The 23,396-nt window shown below is 29.8% G+C and overlaps 2 long non-coding RNA genes across 6 annotated transcripts; both read left to right on the forward strand.

Moving 5' to 3' along the window:
• Positions 1–294: 294 nt before the first annotated feature.
• Positions 295–2,162, forward strand: LOC108832252 (uncharacterized). Of its 5 annotated transcripts, none has more exons than XR_008943213.1 (6): positions 295–408; positions 543–682; positions 801–1,266; positions 1,353–1,425; positions 1,575–1,813; positions 1,952–2,162. It is a non-coding gene; the product is annotated as an uncharacterized LOC108832252 (long non-coding RNA). The 5 variants fall into 5 exon arrangements; XR_008943215.1 differs by having other exon boundaries at positions 316–454; XR_008943216.1 differs by having other exon boundaries at positions 335–682; positions 801–910; positions 1,158–1,266.
• Positions 2,163–11,012: 8,850 nt separating this feature from the next.
• On the forward strand, positions 11,013–11,736 carry LOC130509773 (uncharacterized). The gene is made up of 3 exons (XR_008943732.1): positions 11,013–11,142; positions 11,232–11,322; positions 11,424–11,736. It is a non-coding gene; the product is annotated as an uncharacterized LOC130509773 (long non-coding RNA).
• Positions 11,737–23,396: the final 11,660 nt, after the last annotated feature.

Genomic DNA, 23,396 nt, shown 5'->3' on the forward strand with positions numbered 1-23,396 from the left:
AGAAAAATTGAAGATTGACTGCATTTTTATGATTTAATTATTCTTTTTTTTTCACAAGCATTATTATTTTTATTAAGTTTTATATCTTTTTAAGTATTTTCCGTATATGAAATACTATAATTAAAATAGAACATAATATTAATAATGATAGAATTAAATATTATAATCTAATACTATAAAGAAACTGTGTCTCTCTTTTAGAGAAACACGTCATCAAATAGCTTCTTCTGTGTGCGACATGTGTCCCCTATCTCAAAACTCGCCGTTTCATTTAAGTTAATGCGCAACACATGAGGTTTCGTTTTGCATTTGGGTTCAAAATGCTTCGTTTCTGATTTTAGCGTTCTAACATAATTTTTATCTCCGCCGTTCGAGAGCTAATCTCAACCTTGGATTTCTAACGCGATGGTTCGTCTTCTTCATAAAAAGTCGAAAAGCAACCAGTTACATAGAAGTGCCAATTCAAATCATCATTAGCCTTACATAAATTCGTGAATTTGCGTTGCTTCTTTACTTCAAGTTTCTCTTTTGGTTTGCTTCAGGGTCAAAAAAGGCAGCACTATGTCCGTGGAGACTGGAGTCCAAACTTCGTCTTTAACAACAGCTTCCCACTCCTCTCACGATCTCTCACTCAAATGCCTCTACCATTCCTTCAATAGAGTGAAACTACGAATACAAATATGTAAGTTTTATTCTCTGCAAATCAAAAGTTCAATCCTTTATTCTAATAACTAGGTTCACGGTGAAGACCAAATTTGTTGAGATTGCAGAGAGCATTAACGTTGAATCTCTCTTTGCAGTTATAATCAACTCTGAAGAAAAGACAAAGAAGAGCAAAGGTGACTCCTTTCTTGGCATGTTTGTTGAATCTTTTTCACTTCTTAAGATTTGGCACACAATCACACATCAGGTCTATCATATTTAAGTATTCCATCATTTGGTCTATTATTCTTTTTACATATTTAGATGGTTTTCACAATCAAATCTTCAGAATTATTCTGTTCTTTCTGGATAATTTGTCTCTTGACTCTTGAGTAAGGAACTGAATTAGATATATTCTCCTCTGATTTATGTTTGTATAGATAACAAATTGAACTCCTGCATAAAGTTACAATATTGGAGTTTTATGTCTCTTTTTTCATATGTTTTCTTTGTAGGCACATGCTTTCATGGCAGGGATAGTAGATAGTCAGGCTCTCAAGTCGCATTCATGGTGATGACACCATAGACGAGAGACGACATAAAGCTAGCTACAATTTTGAAACGGTAAAGAACTTGAACTGTTGAGATTCCATATGTCTACTTCAGCAAAGTACCTTCTCAATTCTCATTACGGTGTTTCTTGCTTAAAGAAACCCACCCAGCAATGCTAGATACCTGGATGTTTGACTCCACAACGGACATGGATAATAGTAAAAGAAAGAAGTAAGTTTTGAAAACAGTATATGTGTTTCTGTTTTGGCGTAGTAGGTTTCTTAACTGAAAATTATTTGATTACTGAATTTGATGCCAAGTGTGCGTATGGTATCTGAATAGAATCTGTTTTTTTTTTCTTGGTGATGTTTCCTTCCCAGGACCTCTGATTGAAAAAAGGACCTGAAAACTTTCCACTGGAGAGATTAATGACAATGTTCCAGTGCATGCGTTGTGTCTTCAGGAGATTCTTCTTTGGCGAAGAGGAAGTAGGAGAAGAAGAAGAAATGGGGTACGACAAAGAGAATAACAACATGATGTCTGGTATTTTGCTTCAAGTGTTGAGTCTTGCAAACTTCATATTCAAAAGCTAAAGCTACCCATTAGAAGACTCTATTAGGTACCGTTCCATGGTATCTCATGATCTGTCTCTGAAGGGAACACACTTTATTCGCAACTATAAAATCTATTAGGCATAAGACAATACAGAGATAATGTTCTGATGTACCGTGTGTTTTGCCTTTGGTTTGGTTTATAGGTTACAAGAAGCCTGAGCTTTCCACTGTCCAAATATTTCTACAGCAAAATGTGGCAAAAACTTTGACAGAACTAGCGGTATATGTCTTTGTTTTTTTTTTTTCTTGAACAATATGTCTTTGTTTCTAAATACAAACATAATGTGGTATATATTCCTCCAAAAACAGCTATGTGGATGCTTTGCATTAAGCAAGATAGGCTTGATTTTGTTATGGGATTCTATGACACTAGAATTTAGTAAGAGTATAAGAACCGCTAATCAACTTCCATCATGGGCTTATACATATGGCTTCGTTTTGTGTTTGATTAAATGGGATATATAGTGGGTCTTAGATGCTAATAATAGTGTATTAATGCTGTTCCTCACTATTTTGGAAAAAAAAATTGAAGTAAGTATTTGGAAAATCGAATCACTTCCATCTTCATCTCTCTTGGGGACCTCGCTACTGTGATGTCGATCAATGTTTCAAGTAGCTGGTATGAAAGCGCGGCAGCCTAACCGTAGGCTGTATGATTAATCTTAACACCGACGATCCACTTTGTCTCATTCAATACACATACGAAACCTATAAATAAGGGTGTTCGATTCTCGGAGATTGATCAGTTTTCTCTTCTCAATTATTAGAATTTGTAGAAAATAAAACCCTATAGCTTCTGCTTGCTGAATTGAAAGCAGGTTGTTGTTCGATGGCCCCTACTATAACAGCTTCCTCAGACGCCGGTAAAGGACCAGTGATGGGACTTATCAACAATTGTCATCGTGCTTTCCGCAAGAAACTCATCTAAATCACTCAAATGGAATAACTAATCTCTCAAACAAAAAAAAAACAAAACAAGGATCAACAAGAAGTCATGTGATCCAAATTTTGATGTTATATATCAAAAATAATTTTTCAGAAATTAGTACCTCAACATTTTAAATATATGTATAGAATGAACTGATTTTTATATTATATATATATATATATATATAATTTTATTCTTTATTTAATATTTATATTTTAAATTTAAATATGCTTATTAAGTACTATCTCAAGTGAATATAATTTTTAATATATAGAGACAATTCTGTTATTTTATTTCTGTTTTAAATTTAATGTACTTATTCAATTTTAAAATGAATACAATTTTTGTCAATTAATTCAAAACGTTTTTCATCAAAAAAAACGTTTTTCATCAAAAGTATTTAAAATAATAAAATTAATACATTTATGTTCAGAATATTTTCAAATAATAATTTTAATTTTTATATAAATATGAAATACAGTAACAAGCATTTCATCATTATAATATCCAACTTAAATATTTTAAATATGTATATAAATTTCTTTGAGAAATATATGTATATATATCTCTAATAAGAAAAAATAGTTTTATTTGATGATAGAATACAATCAAGTTAGGTATAAATAGTTATTATAAGAATTATGTTTTATAAATTATTAAGTAACATTTACTTCAACAATTCTAATCAATTATCTAGATACTGTGGTTAACTTCATTTTCATATATAATAATACATATAAAATTCCTAACAAACATGTATATGTATAAATAGTAACAACAGTTTCGGATTATCTATTTTTAAAATATTTAGTTATTAATGAATAAGTATTTCTTTTATATGGTCTAAAGCATTAGTTTTAATAAATATTTTATAAAGAAAAAGAAAAATATTTCATGAAACAAATATATAAATGAAACAGCTATAACTTTATTTACTTATTATTTATAGCACCATTGAATTCAATCTAAGTACTGTTTTTAAAATCATTTCACTAATTTTTATTAACTTAAAATAAACACTGAAAGAAATTAAATAATTATAATTTAAAATATTATAATAACTATACATCATATAATTTCTAAAATGAATATTAAAATAACTATTTAAAATTACAGTGAAAATATTATGAAAATAAAGGCTATTTCTTAGTTAATATATATCAAACATTTTAAAGTATGATTATTATATAAGTTAATTTATTCGCCCGCCCGTAGGGCGGGTTTACCCTAGTTGAAAATATATTTTTACCTGTGGACTATATGTTATAATTATATTGTACTTTCACTTTTGTAATCTTATTTTGTTTTTTTTTTTTTCAATTTGTATTTAAGATCTTTTGCTCCAAAGTTCTCATTGTTGTTTTTCAGTACTATTTTGTCGTAGATATGATTTTTTAATAATAAATATGTCCAACATGTTTATAAAAATAGTTTATATATTAGGAAACAAAAAATGGTCTGACGTAATTTCTTTTTTCTCCTGATGTTGTTAAACTTCAAATATTTTCTGTAAATTCGACCACATTTTAGCCTTTTTGTCATCAGTTGAAGTCTTTGATAAGTTGAATATTAGTTTAGTATATGTGACTAACTAATATATTTGCATGACAGAATAAATAGGTTTGGTTTAACGAAAACAGATATGATTTAAAATCGAGCTCACTTACCAGTAGGCGTATTAGTAGCCTTAAACCCTAAACATCGCAGAACAAAGCCTTCAGACAGATTGCATATAGTGGAGAAAGAAGATGTTGTTGATTCAGCTTGTGCTCCAGTCATTTCAGAATCGGAAGAAACATGGTACGTGAATTCAGGAGAAAGCAAATGAAGAAGTAAGTCAATTATAGATATGCTTATGTGATGGTTGGGGGCGAGATTATGTGCAAACGATTTGTACATTAGAAGTAAAAACATGTTCTCTCTTCTACTTTTTTCCACTGAAAATTATAATAAAACACTAATATTACTTAAATTTTCTCTCTTCTTTAGACAATGAAGAAGAAATTTTTTATCTTATAATATATAATTGAGAATATTATAATAATTACAATTACATTTGCACAGTCTGTTGCAAAATTGTTTTTAGTAGAAGTCTCTAGACACTATCTTTTATTAACATCGATGGTTTAACTTGGTTGTTTGAAATACCATTTAAAAATTACACGGAAATTAGGGAGTTATAATTCATCTGCCAATGTGAAGGAAACAAAACAATTATTTTTATATATTAGGGGTTTCCATTAAATTTTGCCACCAGACCTTTTTTATATTATTTATTTTTTCATTATTCACAATCTCTACAACTCTACATGGTTTGTTTTTTGCTTCTAAGAATACAAGAAGGCCCCAACCAAGAAGGCTTGAAGAGTGAGTGGATTAGCGCTGCTGTCCTGCTGAGCTGCTGAGCTGGAGATCCTGAGCACATGGGATGTCGCATCACGTGAACGAAGGGAGGAAGGATCTTTGCGATACAATAGAGAATAAGGTTGCTAGGAAACTTTATCAATTGATTGGTCATTTGTTCAGGGGGAGAGTGAGCCACTCATAAGAAAAATGCAACCTGTGTAACCGATATCGATCAATAAAGCTTTTGGATTTCTTTGATCTCTGAGTTCTAGATACTAAAACGTATCAAACACATAACATAATCAATTGATGCACCCAAGTAAAACCTTGCAATCGTGCAAACGGAGTGATTTTAGTAGCTAAGCATCTCGTTTTGAATGAAAAATCTAGAGCAGTAATTTTACATTTGCAGATTCATGTTTGATGTAAGAGGATATTTCTCTAATAGTCATTGCCTCAGCCTTAGTTACTATATCCATATTAACCAGTTAGAACCCAACCTGAGACAATTAGAAAACATTAGCTTTACCAGTCATTGGAGTGAGGCTACAATTAAGCATCACTCGAAAATGTCAAATATAAAACTGTTTCCATACACAAACTAACCAGTTGGAATAATCGATGGTTGGTTGGATATCATAGTCCATGAAAGCCCTTGAGGATGACACTGAGCTGAGGTCGAGGGTACCTGTTCTTGTTGGTATGATCACTAAAAATAACACAAAATAAGATGAGTAGTCAAAAACAACAGCAAGATGAACATAACCTACCAAGCATTCGTCACCTCACTACTTGAAGAGCACACTATTTTGCATAACCTAATACTGTAACAGACACATAAAGCTCAAAAGGCCAACCTAAATATTCCAGTTAAAGCTCTATGAAGTTTAAATAGATAAAGAACAAAACATTTTCCAACTTTTACATAAAAAAACAGAAGCATATACGATTTTGTAGTGATGATGAAATAACTATCACATTGGCAAACGATGACAGACAGTATGGCGAACATTTAACTTAACAATTAACACAATACAATGAGTAAGCAAGGTGAACATAAAATACTAAGCACTAATCAACTTAATGCTGTAAGAGCTCACTATTGCATAAGTCAATATTGTAACGGAGACAGAGACGTGAAGCTGAAAAGGCCAATCAAACACCGTCGTTGCCGGGGAAGCCAGACCTAGCTTTGGCGGAAGAGTCACCCGTACGGCCGGTCTGTTTGATTGGTACGGCGGAGATAGCACCGTCAACGCCATCGGGTTTCTTGGACATCAGATCGCCGGAATTGCTGTTGGAATTTTTGGTTTGAGAGAATTTTTATGAGGAAGAAAAAAGCGATTACGAAAATTGGGTAAACAGGAGAGGTATACATATAATTATATGGAGAAAGGCGAAACGAAGCCATAAATAGGTATTTGATGGAGGATTGATTGTTGAAGATGGAGTTATGCGGAGGGTTAATCGACGAACGTTTCAAGAAGAGCAAACGTCGAAGTTTAAAGGAGATTGAAGAAGGAGGAGACGAAGAAGGAGGAGAAGAGTCTCGCTGTTAGAGACAGATCTCTCGACTCATTTAATCTGGGCTTATAGGCCAAATTATGATGGGCCAAATAACTAACAGATCATCGCAAATAGCCCAAACACGACGTGGAAACAAAACATGTTCCTATTGGTGGATTAAATTTGCTGACGTGGATAGCTTCTTTGAGGCTCATATTTGACTTTTTGTTATTGTTTGATTTAGATTTGCTAATTAACAATTGTAGATTTACTTATTTTTAAATTACAGATTGCATTAAAAATATAATATATTAATTTAGAATCTTATTTTTTTTATGTTAAAAATTGTGATTTAAGTCTTGAACCTATACATTTATTTATTAATAATAATATTAGATATATACAACTCTGAAAATTATGTTACATTACTACAACTTACCAACTATTTCGGAAATCACTAAAAATAACCGAAGTTTACCAAATGACATTCAATTTCAACATACAAAATATCTATATCTGAGATACACAATACAATACAATATATCTGAACTCATTTCCATCGTGTTCCGTTTCTTTACTTTCTTACTAGGTGATAACATGCGCTTTGCGCAGGGTGAGAAAACTTAAATAAATTACAATTTTAATATATGGATATTAGAAAGGTAAAATCATAAACACATACATTACAGATTATTCATGTTAAGAGATTCAATGAAAGTACATATACATAAATAAAGTAAGCTTCAAAGTATTTTAAAACTTGTGTTATTTGTTTTGTGTAATTGAAATATAGTTTGTGGAAGTAAATCTAAAAGAATAAATAAAAACTGATATAAAACTAATGAAGTCCGCCATATGTGTTTTCCTAGTCGACTTCTGGTTTTCTTAATGATGATTCGAAAAAAAAGGATGTGATGAGGAGATGTGTTAAAGACAGTGTGTAAGTATATACATAATGATGTATGTTTAGGGTTTTAATGATGAAAACAAATCCCCAAAATTATAGCAATATTTACTAATTAATATTCCTAAACTTGTAGTACAATTTACTTTAAAACTTGTTTTAACACATGTTTTAATAAAAACACAGCTCTCAAATTAGGCAATATTTGTATTTGAAGTTGTATATATAAACATGTTTATCAGCGATTATAATTGAGGAAAATAACTTGATGGTTTAAACAAAATTAGTGAATATTATGAATTGATTCCACACATGATTGATACATTTGTTAATATTTAATACTGAAAAAATCATGCTCAAATTCTGCATAAATCATCTTTTAGATGTAAGACGAAAACTAATGAAAAAGTCATGTACCTAATACAAAATATTAAACTGGAACGATTTAATTTTTTATTTCGACCAATCATAAAACTATGAATATTTGAAACTACATATATGTTCAAAATGATTTTTCTCAGTTAGAATAGCAATTAAAATCAACAGTAATTTAGGAAAATAGATTAAATTCCGTAAACAATGCATAATCTTTGATTATGTCTTTCTTTCCAATTATTTTTAAAATAATATAAGGAACATTTAAAACATTTGATATGATTTATGTAAAAAGATAAACTAATCAAGGCATCAAGTTCATATAACAATTGAATTTATATGATTATACATACCTAATAAAACATAATTTTTGTATATGATATATTTTTTGCATATCATGATTGACTACGTATTATATTATAATTATCATATAAATTCGTGGATCAGAAAATAAATAATATGATGTATCAAAAATGATATGGTTCTCCGGGTTAAAAAAATTATATGGTTTAGTAGGTTGAGAAAACAATTTTTTTTTTCTTAGTAAGTTTGTTTAAAACAAATATTTCTTTACCTTGAGAAACAAACGATGTATCAGAAACTATAGTTTTAAGTAAACGATGTATGAGAAATATAATTTACGCAAAATGTGATTGTATCTTTGACTGATTTGATGTTTTGATTAAATCCCCATTCTAAATGGAGTGTATTTAATTGTGACTGATAATCTATTTACTAATTTATGGCGATGAGAATCAAAATTTACGGCTGACTGAAACTATTCTGTAATTTAGGAAACAATATAATACATTCGGCAATGTACTAATCTCATTAATTATGCATTTCAGATATGGATACGCAGAAGTTATGTGAATGATTACATTGTTTTAATACATTCTTTTATATATATTTGAAATACATTTTACGTTTAGTAGATAGATATCTAATGTCCATTTATACGAAACACTATAATACAACATAATAATTTTTTTTTCTTTGGTCCTAATATGAATTAAAAAAAACTAATCAAAGCATCAATTTCATATAACAACTCAAGTTATGCGATTATTATGTACCTAATCAAATACAGATATTTTTGTATTCGATGTATCAAAAATGATATGGTTATTCACATAAAAAAATTATATGGTTCAGTAGGTTGAGAAAACAAATATTTTTTATTAGTAAGTTTGTTTAAAATAAATAATTTTTTACCATGAGAAATAAACGATGTATCAGAAATATTGTAGCTTTAAACAAACGATGTATCAGAAATATAGTTTATGCAAAATGTGATTGTATTTTTGACTGATTTGATGTTTAAATAAAATCACCATTCAAAATGGGATACATTTAATTGTGATTGAGAATCTATTTACTAATTTATAGCGATGAGAATCAAAATTTATGGCTGATTAAAACTATTTTGTATTTTAGGAAACAATATAATACATTTGGCAATGCACTAAATCTCTTAATTATTCGATATGGATATGCAGAAGTTATGTGAATGATTACGTTGTTCTAATACATTACTTTTTTAATGCATTTTATGTTTAGTAGATAGATATATAATGTCCATTTATACGAAACACTATAATACAACATAATACATTTTTTCGTTGGTCCTATATTTTTTTTAAAACTAATCAAAGCATCAATTTTATATAACAGTTTAATTCATATGATTATCATTTATGAAAATTTATAAAATATACAAAGCGATGGTCCTTAATTTAAGTGATTTAATATCTTTTTCCAAATATTTTAAAAATTAGATGATCAATCACAAAAGAGGATTACCATAATCAAAAGCCTCTTAAATTGACTACACAATTGTAAAGTCATAAAGATGGAAACAAAAATTATGAATTGGTGCCGATAATTTATCTCATTTTCTTTATTTCGTTGGGAGTTTAATGTATTTCATCTTATTATAAAAATGTTAACCATAATGTTAGTTAATATTATTGCATGGATAACATTATGTTTGGTCGAAATATCAAGAGGATAGACTGTTTTATAAATTTTTAAATTAACCTTGCATCATATAAAACAACATATTACGATGAAATATATCATTTTGATTGCAAACTTTATTTTCATGCCTTATTTCATTCGGATTTTAATGCATTTCATTTTATTATAAAAATGTTGACCATAAAGTTAGTTAATAATATTGCATGGATAACATTATGCTTGGTCAAAATATCAAGGGGATAAACCATTTAATAAATATTTAAATTGTCCATTTTATAAATATATAAATTGTATTTTCATTATACAAAACAACAAAAACCTACGATGGACGAACATATCATTTTATTGCAAACTTTATTTGCAGGAACTACATGATAATAAATTAACAATGAACGGATTAATATTTAAGTTAATCCTATCATTGTAACATGCATAGAAAATGAAACATATATTATAATAACTTTGTAGATTTATGTGACATGGCATGACATGTAATTAATCTAAGCAAGAAAGGGCTATTGAATAAATGATGTGAGGTGCATTATGGTGTTGACACCTAGGAAATGGCAAAGTTGTTAATCACACATGGAGGTAAGGTTTATTTTTAAAAGTGCTTCTCAAATAATAAGAAAGGGATTAACGCATCATCTAATATTTCACTGTGAACACAATATAATCATAAAAAGAACTCTTTTATAGTTTTAAAAAAAAACTCTTATATAGTATAATACTCGTACGTGAGACTAATTTGGACCATTTATTTATCAATATTTTAATTTATGTGATGATAATAACAGATGTTATAATCAGTAGGTTTAAATAAGGCATTGTCTATTTTTGGTACAGATAAATTGTCAAATAATTAGAGCATTAAACCAAATCGGCTAATTATGAATTTTCTATATTTTAATGAATAATATTATATTTTATCATGTATTTAATTAATAGATTACCCTCACATGTTATTTCTAACCTAACATATAATCCATATATCGTTATTAAAAATTATAAATGCCACATAATATGGTTAATATTTATATTGTGTGTATAATGGCCTGGTTTTGTTAAACCGATGCCAAATTGAATTATTCTACTGAACCAAAATCAAATCATTATATATACATGTGTATCTCTCCACAAACCTAGAATAAAAATAACGTATGATAACAGCCGCTATTATTTAGACTGTGTTTTCCTCTGCTTTCATTGCTTCAACTTTTAAGTCTTCATCTGATCATGTGTAACGAGGCAACGAGCAGGGATGAGACAATATCATTGACCTTCACCTTTTGAGAGTAAGTAACCAACTCTTTTCTCTATGTGTCACTGAAAGCGGATCTTCAATGGGATTTATATATTTATAAGTTATGTGTGTTTTACCAAGGGATATTTCTGCATAACACATCTAAGACCAATATATAGAAAAGTCAAGAACGGATTATCAAACCATTGAATTTTGACGCCAAACTTTCATGGTAAGTTCTAAACTCACAGATTTACCTATATCAGAAAGCGGATCATCATTTGTAATTTTGGTTGAAATGTTATGATTGGTTATTTGGAATGATCTCTGCAGAACGAGTCCACGAACAGTCAACTTCATAAGCGTTTTCCCGTTTATCCAGACTGACTTAGAAACGACCGAGATATCATTGGAAATGTCTCTTTGTCAGATTTCCAGATCATTTTCAGATTGACAAACCGAGGTACGGTTAGGAAGTTATGGCCATTTTAGTTTCGGGTATCAAATCTGTTCAAATCTGAAAATCATAAACATAGTCTTCTAATTTGGAAACCCTAAATATATTTTAGGAAAGTTTCTATTTTTGGAAACTTTATTTCTGGAGATTGTGGACCTAAGCCGTTAACTCTCGTGTTGCAGTTGAACGCATCTTCCGTTGGTTGTTTTAGTCATTGCTAAAGTGAGGGATATTCCGTTTAAATCATAAACTAGTTTAGTAGTGCTATTATGAAAAACATAGGTTTGAAACATGTTTCGTCTCTGTGAATCAAGTCTGTTTGAGAGCTTTGTTTGTTTTTACTTTATTCTTTGTTTAAACTGGATATAGAGAATTAGAGGATTCAATTGTTGACTGATTTGTTTGATGTTAAAAGACGGTTATATATAAGTACATGTAAAGTGTGGATTGGTTAGCCGGATACATGGAAATACTCCTGTATCAACCAATTTGTGTTGAGAATACAGGGCGTACAAGAAGCACTTATGTTCTACATATGAGCTGCGGGAGTACATGGAAACACTTATATACTACGTAGCAATTGTGTGTGTTGAGATTGAGGGGTGTACAGGGAAGTATTTCTGTACCACACATGGGCTGCGGAAGTATAGGGAAGCACTCTTATAATACGTAGCATTGTGAATGAGGAGAATACGGGAGTACATGGAAGCACTTCTGTATTGTGCATGCTTTTGGTAAACATGAATATTTATATATATATATATATATATATATATATATATATATATATATATATATATATATATCCGCATGAGGAGAATGTGGGGTGACGAATAGCTATGTACCATCAGCGCATTGGTTGTTATGTATTTCCCATTAGGTGCCATGTTTGTTTCATGCTAGATCTAGGCCTACATAGTTGTATTGCTATGTACTGAGTCAGTGGTTTGCGGTTTAGCATTTCATACCTCACTGAACGACTCCCATGTTGCTCACCTCTCTCTCACCAATTTCAGGTTAGACAGACAAGTATGTGATATTTGGACAGACTTGGTGCTACTAGGCTTTTTATTCAGATTTTTATTTAGGTTTATGGTGAGTGAAATTACGTATATGGGCTATTTTATTATGATATATTGTTGTTGGCACGCTGTTCTCCAGATAGGAGGTGATAGATGTCACAATTTGGTATCGGAGCGGGGACGCCGATCCGGGATGGCGATTTGTGGGACTCGGTTTTAATTAGTTTTAGACATTTTTAGAATTGTTTTTGGGGATTTGGGGATCTCTGTAATATTATTTGAGAAGTCAGTTTCTTATGTGTCGCGCTCACGTTCTTTCTCATGATGGTTGATTACATTGTTATTCTTGATAACTTAAAATATTAAATTTAAGTATTATTATTGAATTTTTATTTAGTTTCATTTTTAATTTTTTCCAAATAACATATATAATAAAAAGGGAAAATTATAAAGTTTAAGAAACAAATTTAAAAATGAAAATATATGTACATATAATATGATTTCATTAAAAAGGAAAGTTAACAAAATAGAATTTTTCCACTAAAAATATTTAAATAACATAAAATATAATTTTGATGTAATAAAATATTTCTTTATATCTATATTTTCTTAGATTAAAAATATATATTTGTATATAACGTGCTTTCATACAACAAAATTCACACATATAATCTTGATATAAGAAAAAAGAAATATTATTTCCTTTATAACATAATTTTAATCAATACCAAATGTATATTTTTCAAAGTAATATAAATATTTTTTATATATCTAACTATTTTTATATGATTAAATAAAATAATTAAGTAACACTAACTGATATATGATTGATTGACTAAGAATAATTTATAATGAATTAGTATTATTTAAATGTTTTATCTATTTTACAAAAAACATTTTACTATAATATCTTTCAATTACAGAAAAATTGTTTTCTTATAGATTATATTTATTATATATTATGATTTCTAAAATACAATCACACAATTTTTGTAAATCGCATATTTTAAGCGATATTAAAAATTAACAATAAACATCTTTTGATCAAATAATAACAAAACATTTAAAAATAATATAACATTATATATTTTAACTAGGTAGCTATATTATATTTTATCATTATTAAATTTTTTGTTTTCTAATATTAAATTTACTTTTAAATTTTTTGTTTTTATGTTTGTGGAACTTAATATAACCATAATCAAAATACAAAAGCGAATCTAAATTTTCATTTTAAGATTATTTTAATTAAATTTCAGTTTTAAAATTTAATAAATCTAAAGCATAAACTTATTTAGAATTTATAAAATATTTTAATTATTTTAAATATTAATATGTGTTCATGAGCTTCCAAAAATGTATTAGTTACTTATGTATGTAACTTCCTATTTCTCTTCGCTTCATCTTCTAATTTTTTTTTAAATCAGCGATAAATATTATGAAAATACAATTAAACGATAAATAAAATTAATTTGATTTTACATAATTATAATAAAAATAATTATAGTTTAGTATAAATTTGAAAGAATTTATATCTAAAATCATATTGTTAAATAAAATAAGAATATATAATTTATAATAATAATTTATTTTGTAAATGTAAATTATAGGATGACTCATAATATATTTACAGATGAAAATAAAATATTAAACAACTGTTACAATTTAATTCTTTTGTAAAATTTATATATATGCACGATACTACAGAATATTATCACTATATTAATTTATGTAATTTGGGATCAGACACTTTAGTTTATTTTTATTTCATTCTAAGCATAATATATCGTAGTTATACATAATTTTCTTCAAATATATTTACATATCTAAGACAACAATCAACGTAAATTCAATAAAAAATTAATCATAATTTTAATATATTTAAAATAAAAATATTATAGTTGAATTGAGAGAAATAGATGCAATCCAATATATCCAAATGATAACTAAATAGACTATAAAAACAATAAAACCGACTAGATATAAGATATCTAAAATCATATGTCTAATTACAATAATATAATACTATCAATATAAATTATGCATACAAATTATAAATTAATTTTAAATTAAAAGTAAATAACAATTAATTATTATAGTATATTTACTTTATAAATATTCATATCCGTGCATGAGCACGGAAAAACCACCTAGTTTTTAAAATAAAAGTAAATAGCACCTTTTTGTTGGTATTATGCCTTGAATCGTTGGTATTCGGTTTTAGGAGAAGTTGAATGTTTTGCCATTTTCTATTTCAGATGCCGCCAAAGAGAGGAACTAAGCGTACTCACACTGTTAGAGTCAGAGCCGATGCTCGTGAGGTTGTGGATAAGCAAGGAGCTGCAGGGGCTGTTCAGCCAGAAGTTTTGCAGTCCGTAGCTCCAAAAGTTGATCAAGTTGTGCTCATGCAGATGGTTCAGGAGGCAGCTATGCAAGCTGCTCAGGCTGCCATTCAGCATGTTACCCAGGAAGCAGTTCGGATAGCTGCACAACAAGCTGCTCGGGTAGCAGCACATGAAGTTGCCCATCAGTTGGCTGCCGCTCAGGCCCCTATTCAGCAGATCCCAGTACAGAAGATTCCTTCACAGTAGATTCCACCACAGCAGATACACATTCCTCACCATTGCAGCAGTTTCCACCACCACTACCTCAGTTTTACAGACTCACAAGTCTGATGAAGAACATGGATATGGAGCATTTTGTAGGAACATTGGATGCTACAGCTACACATGACTGGAAGCTGAGTCTGCAATGAAAGTTGGAGAATATTGACTGTCCGCCAGAGTTTTTGCTTAGATTGGCTATGCAGTATTTGTGTGGAGATGCATTGGGGTGGTAAGAGGGAGTCCAATTGAGCCACCTTCGGCCTCACAGGCTTACCTTTGCAGATTTTATTCGGGAGTTCGATAGGAAGTACTTTTCAAAAGAAGTCATGGATAGGAAAAAGAGCGACTTCGAGCATGTGAGGAAGGTGACTTGTCAATCAAGCAGTATGTGGTACAGTTCAATCAGCTTCGCAGGTTTGTTGGAGGTGGCATTTCTGAAGAAAACTTGATCAGAAAATTCTTGGATGGGATGCGAGTAGATATTCGCAACAGGTGTCGTGTTGTCACTTACTACATATTGGGAGATTTGGTGGAGAAAGCTACTGAGCAGGAAGCAGGTTTGGCAGAGAGCAGAAACTTCTCAAATCAGCTCAGCCTAAGTCTGAAAAGACTACATAGTCTCAGAAGAGGACGGGGGACCAACAAGAGACACCGAGTTGTGCTATTTGTCATCGTTACCATTATAAAGAGTGAATAAGGTGTCATTCATGTGGACGGACATGTCGAGAAGTTTCCGGTTTAAACCAATGAATTCAAATTTTGAGAGACAGATTTTTGCACCAAAAAAATCATCTAAGTATTGCTATTGTTGTGGTCAGCCAGGTCATATTTTGAGGGATTACCCGACGAGAGAACATGCAGAATATTAATCACTGCCTAAGTTCCAAGACATCGATCCAAGGGTTTTTTCTACAGGAGGGAGTGAACAGTGGGACAGTATGTATCTTTGTAATTCTTGTTGTTTCGTACGTTGATGTTCTTTATGAAAGCTTGCTGCTTAATTGGTAAACTCATATATGGTAAGTTTTATTTCATGGTTTTTTGCTACGATAATTTGAAGATGGAACAGAGTGGCTGAATCAGGATTTGAGTTTGAGGACGAATTTCCATTTAAGTTGGAGAGAATTTTAATGACCCGGTTTCTTAAAACGGATGCCAAATTGAATTATTTTACTGAACCAAAACCAAACCATTATATTTACATGTGTATCTCTCCACACACCTAGGATAAAAATAAAGTATGATGATAGCCGCTATTATTTAGAGTGTGTTTTCCTCTCCTTTTGTTTCTTCAACTTTTAAGTCTTCATCTGATCATTCGTAACGGAGGAAACGAGCAGGGTAGAGACACTATCATTGACCGTCACCTTCTGAGAGTAAGTAGCCAACTTTTTCTCTATGTTTCACTGAAAGCGGATCTTCAATCATATTTATATTCTAAAATTTATGTGTTTTACAAAGGGATATTTCTGAATAACACATTTGAGACCAGTATAGAGAAAATTCAGGAACGGATTATGAAACCATTGAATATGGACGTCCAACTTTCATGGTTAGTTCTAAACGTGCATATCTACCTATATCAGAAAGCAGATCATCATTTGGAATTTTGGTTGAGATGTTATGATTGGTTATTTGGGACTGATCTCTGCAGAACGAGTTCACGAACAGTCAACTTCATATGCGTTTTCCTGTTTATCCAGACTGATTTAGAAAACAATCGAGATATCATATGGAAATGTATCGTTGTCAGGTTTCCAGATCATTTTTCCGATCGACATAGTCTTCTAATTTGAAATGTATCATTGTCAGGTTTTCAAATCTGTTCAAATCTGAAAAACATAAACATAGTCTTCTAATTTGAAAACCCTAAATATATTTTAGGAAAATTTCTATTTTAAGAAAGTTTCTACTTTTGGAAACTTTATTTCTGGATATGTGGACCTAAGCCGTTAATATTCTCGTGTTGCAGTTGACCGCATCTTCCGTTGTTCGTTTCAGTCATTGCTAAGGTGATGGTTATTCGGTTTAAATCCCGAACTAGTTTAGTAGTGCTATTATGAAAAACCTAGAGTCATGTTTGTTTTTACTTTATTCTTTGTTTAAGCCGGAGATAGGGAATTAGAGGATTCAACTGTTGATTGATTTGTTTGACGTTAAAAGACGGTTATATATAAGTACATGTATAGTACGGATTGGTTAGCCGGTAGGGAAGTACTTCTGTATCGGCCTATTTTTGTTGAGATTCCGGGACATACAGGAAAACACTTTTGTACCACATATGAGCTGTGGGAGTACATGGAAGCATTTCTGTACTATGTAGCGATTGTTTGTGTTGAGATTGAGGGGTGTACAGGGAAGTACTTCTGTACCACGCATGGGCTGCGGGAGTATAAGGAAGCACTCGTATACTATGTATCATTGTGTATGGGGAGAATGCGGGAATTCAAGGAAGCACTTCTGTACTGCGCATAATTTTGGTATACATAAATATTTATATATCTATATCCATATGAAGAGAATGCGGGGTGCAATTAGTGGCTATGTACCATCAGCGTATTCGTTGCTACTAGATTATTTATTCAAGTTTTTATTTAAGTTTATGGTGAGTGGAATTGTGTATATGGGCTATTTTATTAATGATATATTGTTGGTGGCACAATGTTCTCCAGATAGGAGGTGACAGGTGTCACAGTGTGATTCTCTCTTTTTTCCATTTTAATGACTTATAAAAATAAAACTAATTACATAAAAATCCTAACAAATCAATTTATCGATAGCATATAAATTTATACACCATTTCAAAATATTCAAAATTTCAATAATGGAATGCTTAAATTATGTTTTCAAGATAGATTTACTGAAACAAACTCATCCTAATATTTATATAAGAAACATATATGATTTACTAACAAAACAATAAGTATGGGGAGTACAAGCCATACATTCTAGATTAAAATCAAGTTTAATAAATTTGGGAAAACACTTCTAATACTATTTTATAAGAAACTAGTTCCTGATACTACAAATTTCAAAATTAAAATTTAAGTTCTCAATTATTGTTCAATGCAATTTTTGAAATTGAAGTATTTGTGTGTATATATATATATATTGAATGAGAATTTACTCATATTTTTATGATCATATGTATTTTTTATAATAAAAGTTTTAAATCATTGTTGAAAATTCAAATTTTAACATATACGAAAATGTAAATTTTTATTATATAGTTAGTATGATTATTTACTTTATGTTAGTATAATATAATTAGAAATAAATGATGGATAATATAAATTTTTTTATCAAATCTTTATTATTAGAATCAATTATTGGCATATATATACTTTAATCATATTATTGATCATATTAGGTAATCTTGTATATGTAATTTTGTAGGTTTTATTTAAAAAAAGAATGAAAGATATTACTTATACATTATTAATTAATTTTATGATTATTTTGATGATAATTTATTTGTAATATATATTTAATAGACCAACATATTTATCTAGAAACTTTGAGAAGCATTCTAGTGATGACACATGTCATATCTAAAATGTTATAATTCTTTTCTTTTAATATATAAGGAATTTTTTAACACTTGAATCTAATTTATAAAATTTATGAAAGTAAAAAAAAAATAGAAATAAATTTTAAACTAAGTACAAATATTTTAAAGAAAAAAATGGTTACTGGCAATATAAAAAATGAATAAAACAGTTCATGATCAGTTGCAGCGATCAGCCGCGAAATAATTAAACGAACAAAACATCGAATTTTGGAATGAAGTCGCATAATAATAAAACGAACGACTAATCTAGTAGCAACATAAATCAGTTGCTACTAGTCGTGGATTCTGGTTGATGATGCTATCAACTACCAAACGAACATGGACAATGTACATATATTTTGTTGTAATTCACTGCCATGTACAAAAGTAATTGCTTTGCACTTCTAAAGAAATTAAGATCTTGAATTTTTTATTAATGCAATAGAAGCTCTTTCAAATCTTCATCAATACACTGAAGTCGTTCGTGTTATGATGTGCAAACGTTTTGTAACATAAATCATTGTTTGCAGATCCCTAGATTAGATCAAATTAAACTAAGGAGTACCGCACTGAAATCAAATTGGGATTTTTTTTTATCTTGGGATAATTTATTTCAGGGATATGGAACCCAGCCTTATTTTACATCTTCTTTACATGAAGAATCAAAATGTTTTTTGGATGTGTTTTTATTTTGTGTAGCCAAAAATCTTGTTTCCATCAAAACGGTAGGATGAGTTTATATCTAGTTTTAGTTTAAAAGTACATTAAAATCCATTATATTCAGCATAACTGAATTCTAATAATATCAAAAAGGCATTGAGCATTTAAATTTCATGTATAGATTACTCAAATTCAATAACATTGTGAAAACCCTTTGTCAAAAAAAAAAACACATTGGGTTTAGTTCTAAATTTGAATTCAACTCAATTCTATTAAATTATTTTATTCAATAACACCCACTAAGTGTTTGTATTACTGATTCTACATTATTTGGTTAAATTTAACAAAATAACAAAAATTATTTAATCTAATTAAATCTAAAATTCTCATTTATTTATAAATAGTTTTCATCATCCACCAAAAACTTCCAAAGAACATCCTATATTAACTCTCAACATCCTATATTAAAAATAGAGTTATTCTTGGGTTCACCCCCTAGTGTGAACCTTTAGGTTCACCAACCAATAGAAATTTGTCATTTTAAATTTAGTATCTTTTAATTAAGGAAATAAATAACTTGTCAAATTATATTATCTTTTCAAAATAAAATTTAAAAATAAATAAAAATAGCATATAAAAACGAATTAAAAAAATTAATGTTGTCAACAAAACACTAAACCATAAACTCTAATACTAAACCTTAAACTCTAATCCTAAACCCTAAACCCTTGGATAAATCCTAAACCTTTGGAAAAACACTAAATATGTTGTCAACAAAACACTAAACGCTAAACTCTAATCATAAACCCTAAACCCTTGGGTAAACTCCAAGCCCTTGAAAAAACACTAAATATGTTGGCAACAAAACACTAAACCCTTGGGTAAACCCTAACCTTTGAAAAAACACTAAATATTTGGATAAATTCTAAACTATAAATATTAAACACTAAAATCTAAATCTTATGAATAAATATTTTTTTTAAATAATTTTTTTTGAGAACTATTGTTGTTTTTATTTATTTAATCTTTTTTATTTATTTTAAAAGTATAATATAATTTGACAAGTTATTTTGTTTCCTTAATTAAAAGATACTAGATTTAAAATGACAACTTTTTATTGGTTGGTGAACCTAAAGGTTTACTCTAGGGGGTGAACCCAAGAAAAAGACTTAAAAATACGTTCGACAGTTTGCATCCAACAATATTCAACGCTCAGTTAAACCCGATCGTTCGGCAGTTTGCATCAACTCTCCTATGGAACACACAGAGTGGATTCAATAATCTCCGATTCGTAGAAAGCTATCGCTTCCTGAACCCTAATGGATCATCCTCATCAAGAGGAGGAAAGCCACAGAAACAAGACGACGAGGTTTGATTTCGATCTCCCGAGATTACTGATCGTATTTGTTCCATTTGTGAGGCCAAACTCAAAAGTTCTGATATACAAGCAGCTGTCCAGGTTGGCCTTGCTGTTTCCTATCTCGTACCTTGTTTTTTTCTTCGTAAGAAAAATAGCTCATGTTCGAATATTGCAGATTAGAGTGGACAAATATCGTATTTTCTTGTGATGAACATGTCTCATTGAGATTTTAGTAGTTGTTATCTTTGTTTCAGTAGTTTCTTAATTCATTCGACTGCTTGGTATGTCAAATCCCGTTGCCCCGGTTTAGGTCTCCACTGAAAGATACCTTGTCTTCTCGGTTTATATGATTATTCAGTTTGTTATTTTCTTAAGGGGGATAATAAAGTAGCTTAAAATGATGCTCACTGTTTCTCGAGGCCTTCTACTATATCTGATATCCATGTTTTCTGACAGGTATGCTCACTAATGAGTGCAGCATAAAGAAACTGTCCTTATCTTCTACCTTTGACCTGCAACTAAACAACCGATTTTTTCACGATTTCATTGTACTTTGTCATAATCTTATGAGTTCTCACTCACCGAAGTATAACAAATCTATAACATAGCATGCGGTTTTTAGCTGCAAGACTACAAAACAATGAAATGTTCACTTTTGCCTATTAATTGTCCAAATAAGTCTAATTCGTCATGGTGTGTCAGCATGTCATGGCTTTCTGGCGAATAAGCGGGCGCACAGAGAGTGTTTTAGAACTTGTTCATAAACTCGTTTGACGCTATCGCAGGGCCTAGTGCCTAATAAAAATTGGGGATTTATAATTGATTACTGATAGATTAATTTTGGGTATTTTTTATTTCTTAAAATATATATATGTATAAAATGTAGTTTATGTGAATCAAACTACGAAAATTAGCTTGGCCTAGTATTTATAGCCGTGTTGGATAACCTTACGGTCTCGGGTTCGAAGGAGTTGGTGCAAGTTTTGGACTAATTTTTAACTTTAGGTTTAATGAGTGCCGAATGACAAAGCTTTCCTTATCTTCTATCTTTTACACGCAACTCAATAGCTGTTTTCTGTATTTATTTTGTTCACATTGTCAATGTATTTTGTCTTAATCTTATGATTTTTCACATAATTCTATCAAATCTATAACATAGCATGTGATTTTTATCTTCAAGACAACAATACAGTGAACTTTTCACTTCTAGCCGATTAATTGCCGAATAAGTCTAATTTGCGACGGTCAGCGTTTCACGTCTTTCCAGCGAATAAGGGGTGGACAGAGCATTTTACAACAAGGCACACAATGAATTCATTATTAATTAGACAGTTTTCATCCATAAAATTTAATGAATATCTAATTAATAAGAGAAAAAATTAAAAGAGAAGCAATTTTTTATTTATTTATGATATTATGAGATATTCTTTAACACTTTTAATTAATTTTGTTAAGATGAGTCAATTTCCAAACAAAAATGGTCAACCTAAAACTGTCGGGTTCTGCAGAGTTGAGATGCGATAAAGTTTCTTCTTTAGTTGCATCTTCACTCATATTTAACCATTTAGATCTTTTGATTAAACGTGTATGTGTGGAAATTTGAGGAAGAGTAACGTGAAATATGGTAATATATAGTAGGGAAATTTTAGAGAGAAAGAACTAGCTTAATTTTTTTTGATTAAGAAGCTTAAAACCATGATGATCCCATTGATCTGTTATGGTTTGATATTCTCTCTTCAATTTAGCAAAAGAAAGAAAGATAAATATCCATAAAATTAGAATATAGTAAATACAAACTGAAATAGAAAAATAAGAATAGATCAAGAGGATAAACTACAAAGATTAAAAGAGAAAAGGTGAATGTCAAAGCATGTCAACCCCACTGAACATAACGACAAAATCATTTAATTTTTTTATGTTACACAAATTTGTATTATTCTTAATCATTTGAATATTATAAATTAGATGCTAGATATATAAATATATTGAGATACTCAAAGAAAAGGTTTATTAATATCTTTATTTTATAATATATATTATATTTATTGAGATATTTTACATGATTATGTTTTAATTTCTTAAAGTTTCTTAAGCCACTCAAATAATTGGGTTCGTGCAATGAGCCATACATGCTGCTTGCGTATTATAACATTTTAATATTTCCGGTGTGTTGTTACAGCAGATACAAAGTTTTCCGGTACATCCAAGGAGACGGACGCATTTTCTGTCGAAATCTAAACCATCCGCGTTTCCCACTATATAAGAAAAAGAGAATTTAAAATGAGAATATAATAGTATATGCATAGTTTCAATGCCTATCATGATAAAATGATGCAAAATTGAGTATATTGTATATGCATCATTACATTGTACATACATTGATATAAAGGAACAAGAGAAACCATGATGAGGCACATGATAGCAAGATGTGATGATGACATTATCCTAATACTCTTCTAATTAACGATGTGTGTTGTTTGCTATTTGATGGTTGTATTAGTGATTTACAGTTGAGACTATATATATATAACTACGTAAGAGAAACTTTATTACTCTAGTATCTAAAACATAAATCATAAAAAAATTATTCTTTTTATAAAATTAATTATTTAATAAATCTAAATATTTAAAGTAGATTAAGTCATATATAT

Source organism: Raphanus sativus, chromosome 3, assembly GCF_000801105.2.
Source record: "Raphanus sativus cultivar WK10039 chromosome 3, ASM80110v3, whole genome shotgun sequence".
Lineage (NCBI taxonomy): Eukaryota > Viridiplantae > Streptophyta > Magnoliopsida > Brassicales > Brassicaceae > Raphanus > Raphanus sativus.